The sequence below is a fragment of the Seriola lalandi genome, unplaced genomic scaffold, assembly GCF_002814215.2.
Source record: "Seriola lalandi dorsalis isolate HSWRI2012SDOR001 ecotype SW California unplaced genomic scaffold, Sedor1 jcf7180002054519, whole genome shotgun sequence".
Lineage (NCBI taxonomy): Eukaryota > Metazoa > Chordata > Actinopteri > Carangiformes > Carangidae > Seriola > Seriola lalandi.
The window spans coordinates 1587644-1599262 of record NW_019525072.1 but is presented as its reverse complement, the minus strand read 5'-3'; the positions used below and the strand labels follow the sequence as shown (position 1 = coordinate 1599262).

Below are 11619 nucleotides of genomic sequence, written 5' to 3'. Positions count from 1 at the left end.
GGGGTGGGGGGTGGATTTACATATGCATGACCAGCAGAATGCAGATGCATTTCTCTGCTAGCACTATTAGGGGTGTTCTCCATTCACTACACATGGTTCGTGAACAGTATGGCATTCTAATTTGGTCATTTCAGAGGTATGGTGCGCACACTCTATGCAGCTCAAGCCCCCGAGTCAGAGTCTGCATGTCTCATCTGCTGCAAGGAGTTGAGGGCATGAGAATGATTTGTTTGTGAAACACATCATAAAAACCAACTGGAAGTAGTGGCAAGGCGAAATTGGTAACGTCTGACACTGACTTATCTCTTGGTGAGTCGTTTTATCATTCAACTCAGAGGAATAAGGAAGCATATGGTGTCATTCCCGCTTCAATGTCAATCTAAAAATGAACCAAGAGTCAGTTTTGTAAAGAATCACACGCAGTTACTCCGCAGCGCAAACGACTCAGCGGCCTGTTGCTAGTCTACAGATGGCATGCATTAACAAAAGAGTCGGCTAAGAGGTGTAACGGTGTCACAGCCATTCTGAGAGATGATTTGTTCTAGAGATGCACCTATTTACCCAGCCTTTATTAATTTAACAGAAAGATTTGTGAGGAAAATTATACATCAGCTATAATCCTGTTACATTTCTCCACATTGTTTTATTTTTCTCCAACGTGTGAAGTCAAGAGTCTTTAAATTTCATATCTACCTACCTAACAGTGTGGCCAGAATCCACATGGCGCTCACCCATGCACCCACGCAGGCACCGAAAAATAAATGCAAACACACACAAACACACAACCACACAGAGAGGACCTTTTCCAAACATAGCTGCCAAATCTGATTCAATGGCTTTGTGTCATATAGAGCACAACCTTGTAATTACATATATCTTAGTCACAAAATATGCAAATGCCTCTTATTGGAAGATTCCTTAATATTGGGAGACGACATTTTGATACAAAGCCAATATCTTAAAAAAACAGTGGTCTCTTGTTCCCTTTTATAAAGTCTCTAGTCATTTTTACGGATCATTCAGCTATTTTAAAAGTACAAGCTGCAACATGTTACGTTTTATAAGTATTCAAGCTGTGCCAAGTTTCTGATGTGCTCTGCTGCGTATTTGTTTATGTCTTGGAGACAGAATATGTGATTTATAGTTAGACTGGTGGGGGTGGCAGCAAGGGAAGCTGTTATGTTCTTCCTTTGCTGCTTGTCGTGCGCCGCTGCTGTTCTCTCCAGCTTGCTGTACGTTCACCCCGATATGCACCCTCAGGCGGTATGCCTTTCATTATTTCTTTTGAAACTTTCATCTGAAGTCTCTGAGGGATTAGCCCTCTTGATTCCTGACACAGTCAATGAAAAACAAGCCTCATATACAGGGAGGCTTACAGCCAGAAAAGCCCTGCTCAGCCCTCCCCTCGCCTCTCAATGTGAAACTGTATAATGGTTTACACAACAAGTGGAGGCTTCCTTGTTTTAGCCATTTTGTCAGATTCAGATTTATGTCAGATTTGATGTTCAGGTGTGTTACTGCATTAAACAATAATCATTTTTTTATATTTAATGAAATTTAGTTGTTCCTTTGGAGGTCTGGTACATTTACTGTGCATTTATTAAATATCTTTTGGAAAAAATCTCTGTCAAATTATTGTTTTGTAATGTGATATGAGCATTTTAGCAGTATTGTTTGATATTGCCATTGAATCAAAATGTAGTCCAGAGGCAAATGATGAATAACACCAGCACTATGGGTTTGGGTTTACCAGGCCAAGCTTCTCATTAACCTCCCAACATGAAACCATAGGCAGCCATTTTCAGCAAACATAACGAGGCACACTGTTGTTGTTCAGCACGGTACTGCAGCAGTATGTGGCAAGTAAATGGCTGGTAAGGGAAGGTAAACATTTAGCAAACTACATAACCAAACGCAACTTGAAATTAATGATAATGTTTCTCTGTAACTGCTTGAAAAAAAACAAACTGTTTACTAACAAGTTTGCCATATCGACTTATAAGCTAATGTAGTGGTCACAACTCATTTCTGCTGCCCCCAGTGGTCAAAAAAATCCATTACTGATTTTTTAAAATTTGACAGGTATATTTAAACTCCAAATTTGAACTCAATGTAGGGATTCCAGAAACTCGAAGGGTAGAAATATTGATTATTTGTAAGGTTGCTAATCAGTTCATCAGTGCCATTAAACAGGAGATGCTCATAGTACCAAAATGTATTCTTGCTGGACCATGTTAGTGGACACCTTTCTTTAAGAGCTTTTCACTTGAAATTTTGTCTGAATGGAAAATGGTCAAAAAAAAAAAGTTTTTTTATTTTGCAATGATCAGATTAGTGTAGTATTGATGCTATATAAAGATACCTTGTGATGAAAGGCAACCTCATGTAAGCTCTTCTTAAGGTGGCAGCTCATGATTACCAGCAGGACAATGTTAGCTAAACTGTGGCTGAATGATGAAATGTTGCAATCTCGACTCCTTACGCTGTAAAAACTGTGAGTTATTAAACAGTGGATGTGAGTCCCTTTGGGATGTGTAATGACGCACTCCCTCCTCGTTCTCCTTTGAGCTTACTTTTGTCAGCAGTTTCATTACTTTGCACTTTGCTACTAAGCAGGTGGAGCTAATCTATCTAGTTTGCCCTTCAGTTATGGTTTACTGTCCGGGGGACTGGACACAAGTGTCTCCAATAATCCCTTAATTAGGCAATGATGGACTATTCATTTAGTATGCAAAGCTGCAAATCTCCCCGTCCACTGAGTGGAGCCCTCCGCAGTCATACGGAGGCCAACGCTAATGATCTCAGCAAGTGGCAGCAATCCATTGGAGCGCTGCAGCAAGTGCACATTAATCTTGCGGGTGATCCAGTTGATGAATGACCCTGGCCCAGAAGCCCTGGCAGATCCCACCTTAATTATGCTGAGGGAGCCACACCTGGCAGGCACCAGGGGACGTCTTGCTAACTCAGGAACAACGACTCAGGAGAAGGCCTGCGGTCCACAGGCAGCTCGCTCCACGCAGCTCCTGTCCGAGCGCCTTGGGAAATGTAAGCCTGTGCAGCAGCTCCGCAGAGGACATTATAGCTGGGACTGACTTCCAAAGCTCAAGTTGTGGAAAGGGCAAATGGATGTCATCAATTAAAGATGCTCTCCACTGATAGATCATTAGAGGAAAATGATCTTTAGACCAGCCCCAAAAGAAACCCATTCAAGACGTTGCTTTTTCTGTGATGATGGTTCCAACAGAACATTTTCACCACTGCTGTAATTGTACCCCATTATTTGGCTATGCTCTGACATGTTTAAAAGAAAAAAGAACAGCAGGCCAAGTGTTGCATCAGTCTAACATCAACACCCTAAAGATAGCACTGTGGCACAAAGGGAGGATGAGTATAAGAAAAAGAGAATTTGATCAAAACGCATGAGTAAACAATATGAGGAAAAAAGTATTTGATTAGACATTACAAAGAAAAACATTGGACACCATCCTCCAAACCAGGGACATCCGCATCTACTAAATTCTTTATTTTCAAAGGAACATTCAAGGTTACATTAAAATAGTTGATACCTTCACATTTAAGAGGCAACAACCAGTGAGAGAAAGCTCATTTCCTTTTTAGATATCCATGATGTAAAATACAGTAATACCAGCATTGTTTTGGTATTACCTTTTTGGCTTGAGACGGTGTTTTAGCCGTAGTCACTGAGCAGCAGAGAATGTGTGGGGAGCAGATGAGAGGAGGAGATTTGAAGAGTCTTGAAATGAGTTTTTGCTCCAAAACAGAGTATTGGTCATTTTGTGCTGTTGGAGAAAAGAAATCTTGCTTTTTACCCCTGCAAGGATAAACCATTTTGCTAGAAGACTATGCTAAATATGCTTCAGATTTACAAAGAATTTTGGCTTCTTGGCAATTGCAATGACACCGAATAAGGCTGTATTAATATATTCTGCAGTTACTGTGTCAGGGCGTTCTAGTGGCCTCTCACTAATCCCGTGGGGAGCATCCGATCCATGTGAACCCCGAGCCGCCTTGATTTACACCTTCTTCATTTTCCCTCCAGTAATAGTCGACTGGTCCTCATTTCCTTGTAGGATGCTATTGAACATATGACCCACTCATAGAGGTTATTGGATTCTCTGACACCACAAACTCCAGTAGGGATAATTTGTCCCTTCTCTTGCAGCAAAGCCACTGTGACTTATCTGGGAGCAAATTTGTGAAATCTCATTATGTCGTGTTTTGAAGTGAGGATCAATAGGGATTTATGTTTTGTTTTATTCATATAGTTGGGATATGAAAATTGACCCATTGTCCCTTTTTCAAAGTTTATCCCCATGTTATCTATCTATCTACATATCTATCTATCTTCTTTTTTAGCAAATCAATGCAACACAGGCCAATTGCTGCATCACAAACATCCCACAAATTGATATAACTGCATCCACGTACAATAAAGTTAGGATCCAAAAGGTCAGCTGGAAATGGGAGAAAGCCCAAAGGAGTTCTCTTAAGGGCCAGCTGAATTTAATACACATCCATCACTTTTTATCATCTAATTAGTCCACAGTGTGGCAGCCTGGTCAACATTGGAGGGAAGCAGAATTATTGATCAGGTAAAGGATAGTATCTATCATTTCACCTCAGCATCGACACTCCACACCATTTGAAAACAGGGAAGACAATACAGCAGCAGCAAAGTGCGATGAGAATCATGAATGTCATTCAAAACAGGAGCCACTTGTTTGTTCTCCTCAGTTAAGCCATCGACTAATAGACTTCAACTACCGGGATTATAAACACCACAAGAAGACGGACAATAGCAACCAGCATTTAAAATCGGACCATGAAATTTAACACTGTAGTGTTGCGTCGTCACGGGTTGTCACAGTTGAACTGTACTGTAGCTTACTGCACCTTATTTTGATGATTTATGATCAGACGTGCCAAGACAAGTTCGATCACGGTTGAATCAGATCATAGCCCATAAAATTAAGTCTTTTATAACTATCGTTTATACAGAACTAATAAAACATCTCCTTGTTACAGCAGTAAATAAAAGACATTTCATTATTTTATAGGCTGTTAATGTTTATATTAGTAACCCCATGAGATAAAAAATTATGGCATGGTGTTTTTGAATTTTTGTTATTGTTTGGGGAACACATGAATAGTGGTATTGAGTGTAATGATTTTTAGCCTCTGGAAAAACACCTGGAAAACACCTGAGTATTGTTTTTTACCTTGATGTTGATGGAAGCAAAAGCTGGACCTAAGTTAGGTGGAGGTCATCTCAAGCTTTTAATTTTACTTGCATTTTGGTATTTATTATTGCCTAATTCATCACCAGCGGGACATTCCATGTGAGCAGGATCTAGGGCTTTCTGCCATAACCCAGGGGGAATGCTGAGAAAACAGAAGCCAAGATGAAACAGGAAATGGATGAGTGGACAAGTTATCATAAAACATTTTCTTTAAGATAAGGCCAACGATTCCTCCATAAGGATCAACAGCAAATTCCATAACTTCCCTCTGGAGAATGTGACATGATAAAACGTATAAGCTGTGTTCCAATACATCGGCGTGAAAAGATGGATCTTTTAGAGAGCTGAAGGTTGTGGGTTAAATCTGTATCTACTCCACAAATGAGAGCATCCAGCATCACAGACTCCCAAACTAATAGAGCATTTTGGTGGCACATAATGTGTCCATATGCTATTTCCAGACTTTCCAAGGACTGCTTCAGTGCAATGGTAAACATTTGGCTGAGGGTACAATTGATTGCTGGAGACCGAGGCTCACAAATTATGTGTCCTCCAAATTCAGCCAAACAAGGCCGCCTTTCTCGGCCACATCTGCAGCTGAAATAGGACAGGGTCGTCCTGTCGACCTGTTGTGATGTGTTTGATTTTGGGAATGCAAATTTTGAAGGCACACTATAGCAGCTCCTGGATCGGGCACAGCTACAATCATCTCCACTGAGATCTGTAATGTGAGAACAAACAAATCAATACTGTCAATCCCTGCATCAATTAGTCATTCCGACAGTTGACCCTGCTGAGTTGAGCAGGCAAGTTCAGCAATTCAAAAACAGCTCTCTTGCACAGCAACAATAGGCTAACGTGACAGATAACTTATTGGGTTTCACACAGCTCACTCCGCAGGTTTTTTCTGCAGCCACGCAAGACAGTGTAAATATCCAGTCTGGAACATGGGCATGTTCTGCAAAAATGTGACCCGAGAACACTTTTTATTTACTGCAGGATCTGAGCATTTCTCACTGCACGAATATTTGTGAAGAATGACCAATGAAGACCAGAGCACACACCAGGTGCACAGAATTACTCTTCATTTACAGAATTATCTCATCAGTGCAAATGATTGTTGTTATAAATCACAATCAATTGTAAATTGCATAGGAACAAGCGTAATAGCTACCTAAATCAATAGCTGCCAGCCCTGACAATTAGCATTAAATTGTTATTATTTTAAATGCCCCAGTTTTCCCCTGTTTGGCCTTCAATTGCTCTGTCACCTCATTCTACTCTTTCAACAAAATGCACATAACTCAGAACATTCAAAGCTCTGTTGAACATAAAGCAGATCATATGTGAAGCACATTTGGGTCCACACAAAAAAAGGAACCCAGTTTTTGACATATTCCTTTGCTTAGTTGTGTCAAAAAAAAGCGTCAAAGAGTTTATTTTTGTCAAAGACAGTAATGCTGAATTTGAAGAAGAGCCTGGTCGCAAACAGCCAACATGATGTCGGAATCCACTCCCCTTGCCAAACTCTGCCATTGTGTTCCAAAGCTGTCACTGCACCTCATTGCTCACAATTATAAAATAGTGACAAGTATTTCAGTGAAGGAGCAGATATTACAACTTGATTATTGCGGTAAAGCCAAAAATGTTGGTTAATACATATCCAGGCATGCAACAATATTTTCTTCTTCTGTTTTATCCCTCTGGCATTTTTAATCTCTGTTTGGATTAAACTTGTACTGAGACATGTTGATGAATGAAGAATAAGTCATCTCTCCTGACTTTTACCAACTTTTAACTTTTAACTTTTTAACTGAATTAAAATCAATCAATAGGATCGTTGCAGCCGAGCCTCTTAATTGAATGAAAGTGCATCCAAATTCCTCAGAGCGATATGAGCACATGCCGGATCAACCAAAACAAGAAAACCCCTTCAGGGGGTCATTCAATGTTCCAACAGGGTGACGACCTAAACATACCTCTAAATCCAGGGTTCTAGCTCAGCTTCACAGGCTCAAGGCTCTGTGTAAATGTAGTCTACCTCCATTTTCCTCCAATTCCCTCCCTACCATTAGTCATTACTCACTAAATTATTCACAACAAACATGTTGCATTCCATTATTCAAAAACCCTTGCACATTTGTTAACATATTAATAACTGCACAACAACTGACTTGACTGTCACAACCAAACTTCAAACAAGAAATCTGTTGATAATCTATTGAGAGAAGGCGAATATTACATCAGGATTCCACCAAGTATAACTTAATGTATGTATGTATGATCAGGAAAAAGTTACATGAATTGTATTAACTCTCTTTGTCCCATATTTTCCAGAGTGAAGAAAAAGCAAGAAACAAAACAAAACACAAAATGCTGTATATATTTATATATACATTGGTGGAACACAAAAACCATTTTGTTAAGGCAGCAGTTCCTCACCTTTTCCAACTCCAGCTTGAAAATTTCAAAAATGTTGATGGCCCACATCCAACCCCATAACAAAATGAAAGCAGGGGAGACATGTAGGGGGCCCAATTTTCCTTCTTTTTGATGGGGGGGGGGGCAGATCATTCCTTTTAATTCTTCCTGTTGCTAAGCAGCTATCCATTTTGATACTCTACTATTTTCACCATGGATATAATCTTTCAGTGTGCAATCAGACTGACGTAGTAAATAAGTATATGATGTGGTCCAGCTGGCAACAACATAAAAGTCACTACGGCTAAGAGGAGAAGAAAAGAAAAAAAACAATGCCGACAAATTGCAAATCATTCGTCAGCCCACCTGCAAAACCTTCTTGGCCCACCAGTGAATCGTGGCTCACAAGCTGGGAACCACTGAGTTAAGTCTTTCAGTGGTCAGGATCACTTTTTACCTAATTACTGTATATCTCAAGATAAAGAGGTTACATCTAAAGCTGACTTTCGTTCACCTTTCATTTCTCTCATCCATCGCAACCAAATGCCCATCAAAACGTACAGTGCATACCCGAGCTGTAAAGCTGTGGAGCGGGAGATGTATTTGCACATTGTGTTTGTGTTTAAACATCCCAGGTTTTGCTTATATCCAGGGCCCCAGGCTTCACGTCTCTGGATGCACGCTTTCATGTATGCATTAACCAGATCTCTCATTATATTTGGGACGCTAACAAAAACCAAATGCTTTCCAGAGGCTTGTGTGGTGCCGATCCAAATGCATTTGCCAGGTCCAGAAATAAAGCATGGGAGTCTCACACCCCTAATTGGCCCGGTGAATGTAGAGGTGGTTTGTCACCATAAATACGGTGCAGCTGTGTTTTGATAGAAATTCCTCCTGCTCTCAGTAGTTCCTCTGCTCTGCTTGTACATTATTTTTCTTTTAAATTTCATAACATCTTTTAGCAGTCCTTCTACTTGTGGTCCAAAATAAGAAATCTTTCTCTTCCTTGTCTTCCTGCAGAGGAATTCTTCAAAGAAATTCATAAGGAAAATGCCTTCAAGTATCACTCGAAGGCATTTTCCTCATGAATTTTGTTATCTTCATTAAATGCAGACGACCAAACTGTAGATTCTACCGAACCTGAACCAGCACTATACAGAGCAGAGGTACTTTATTGTGACTTTGTAGTCTATGACTCATTCAGAGTTTGCAGTTTTGAAATTTATGCAATAAATTAGTTGGTCATATAAATATTGATTTCTCTATTACTTAGTGTGTTTATTTTTCCTGCATTTGGGGCCTAAAGAAAAATTGTGTATTCAAGGTATTTTGTACAGTTTGTTCTTTCGTGGTCCCTCAATAGTCAGTTCTAACTGATGAAGGGAAGGTCACTTGTATTCGCTCTGTCATCTTCTGTCTAATTGCAGCCTGATAAACCATCTCTGCTGTCAGCCCCAGTGGGGCAACAGGGTGTGGCGCTGGCCTCTGCACCTCTGACTTAAATTACACTGAACACAGTTACAGTGGAGACGGCTGTACCTGCCAAAACCTCGCCACAATGGCCGTTCATCTCAGCTACAGCAGACAGGCTTAGACTTTGACAGAGTTCAGAATCAGGTCATTTCATATTAGAAGACTCAAATCTCAGCAGCAATCTCAGCAGCTCCTGAGCTGTAATATATTGAGAAAGTTCCAGGGGCCTGATTTTGCATTGACAGCATAGGAGCTGTACATGTGGTGCATCTTAGAAAAGTTTTTTTTTTTTTTTTTTTTACAGTCTTTTGTGTTTTAGAGTAAAACATTCTCTAGCATCGTCTGTGTTGCAGCTTGTGATGCTGAATCAGACACCGAAGGAGCTCTGTGGCCGCATTAGTTCACCACAGCAGTGATGGCAGTTGTTGTATAAGATGCAGTTGACTCCTTAGCCTGGTCTGTGTTACTGGCTCCAGGCTGCTGCCTCCGCTCGTCGAGACAAAAGAACAATGCACGGTCCACCAATGGCTCTGGTTTAAATTTTAAAAACTAAAAGCCCTGAGAAACTCTTATTATCTGACGACATGCAAAACAAGTTATGTAAGAGACTTATTATAATGATATAAGAATATGTTTTGATATTGTCTAGTAGTTCCATTGAATACTGTGGATCAAATTTCCCTTTTGAAAGTGAAAGCGAACGTTACAAACAGGGAAATAATGACATTGCAGACCAGATGTGTTGTACGAGTATAAAAGACATACACATGTACTGCACCAGAATAAAGTCGACTCTGTGAGATGATATTTACTGCGAATGGGATGAATAATTTTGCATTAGCTGTGAGTGCATATTGTCAGGACTGAGAATCATAAGTGCAGTGGAACCGCAGACGCGTTGGATAGCTGCGACGCATTTTTAATTCCAGGTGTAAATGTAATATGGATAATTCATATCAGAATACAATCTAGACACGAGGCGAATGTTAATGCAAGCTGCAAAGCAGGCCACTATGCTGCCGAGCCAAAGCGCTCAGAGTCTGATGAACAATGAATATGTGCTGGCACTAGACTGTGACTAGAGCGGTTAGCTTGTGCCATGGTTACATGAAACAAAGAGATGGGAGAGTCATTTTTAACCTCTGTGGAGTGAGTAAATGACTGTTGGCTAACTTGGACTGGGAGACTGGAGCATTTTGGATTCTTTAGCTTGACTTAAATCCATGTGAAGACCTGTTGCCTGCAGGTAAGATATAAAATGTCTCTTGATATTGGACTTTTGACTCAGCCAGGAGAATTTCTGTCCAATAGAACAGCTGTCTGGACCTAGGCTAAACTTCTAAAGTCAATTTGCCTGAGTGACTGCTTATTTGTAAATGCAAGTAGACACAATGCTGAGCGCTCAGCTTCCATGGGGACAGACAATATCTGAGCAATTTATGAATGACTCCGATAACAGTCACAACAAAGGGAAGATAAAATGAGTCAATATATTTTCTCTTGTGCTCCAATAATAGTTTATCATCAGCGTTGAGTAGCAGCAGCCATCTTAATACCACTTCACTTGTGCTAACACTAAAATGTTCCTCTGCATCTGCTCAACAGCCCGGACTGTCTGAGCATGCTCAGAAATCTCTGGCGGGGCGACTCTTAGACATACAGGAAGTCTGATAACGGGTGGGGGAATTTACAAACGGGGCAGTTCGTGTCAGAGAGCTCTCTCCGTCTCCGAGTGGCAATTTATGAATACAACAATTTCAACAAAGCCATTGAGCTCTCCTACGCTCTCTTGACTGCCAAACACCCAGTAACCATTGTGCTCTAGACACTTGTCCACACTTTCCTCCTCCTCACCCAATCACCTGCATTGCTTATGCACAAGTCTGGAGATCGTCCATGGAAACTGGCGATTCTGTTTATTCATCTCACTTCTGAAAACATAACTCATATTTGGCCATATATATATATAAATGCTGGACCAAAATGCCATCTCTGATATATATACAGTATATATATATATATATATATATATATATATATTACTGCCATCTGATTTGTTTATTTAGTGATTAAGAAAGCACACCGCTACATAAAGCTCAACACAAAGATCAACGTGCAGGGTCACTTGAGGAAAATGATCTATCTCCACTGGGTTGAAAAATCTTGACTATACGTGAGGAAAGTCAGCAATGGGGAAGATGTATTTCCTCTGTGTATTGGCGACTCTCATTACATGATGATATAGGGGAGACCGGGGATGGTTGTAATAAAGGGATAGTTGTAACAGCATCACTTTCACCAATAAGGGATAACATAAGAGTCATGTGATCAATTTCATGTATATCCACTTCCTCCCTGATCTTGCATGTGAATTTGGATGGCTGTGAGAGGAAGTGTGCAGATTTTACAGTCAAAACATCAATTTTCAGGTAAGAAAGTAATTTTTGGGACCAAGTCTATATTT

At 40.3% G+C, this 11619-nt stretch overlaps 1 long non-coding RNA gene across 1 annotated transcript in view; it reads left to right on the top strand.

Annotated features, from left to right (window-relative positions):
- Window positions 1–11435: 11435 nt before the first annotated feature.
- LOC147818705 (uncharacterized) overlaps window positions 11436–11619 on the top strand; it is a 1490-nt gene continuing 1306 nt past the window's right edge. The window contains exon 1 of the long non-coding RNA XR_015437701.1: window positions 11436–11584. This is a non-coding gene — a long non-coding RNA (uncharacterized LOC147818705). The remainder of the gene's footprint in view (window positions 11585–11619) is intronic.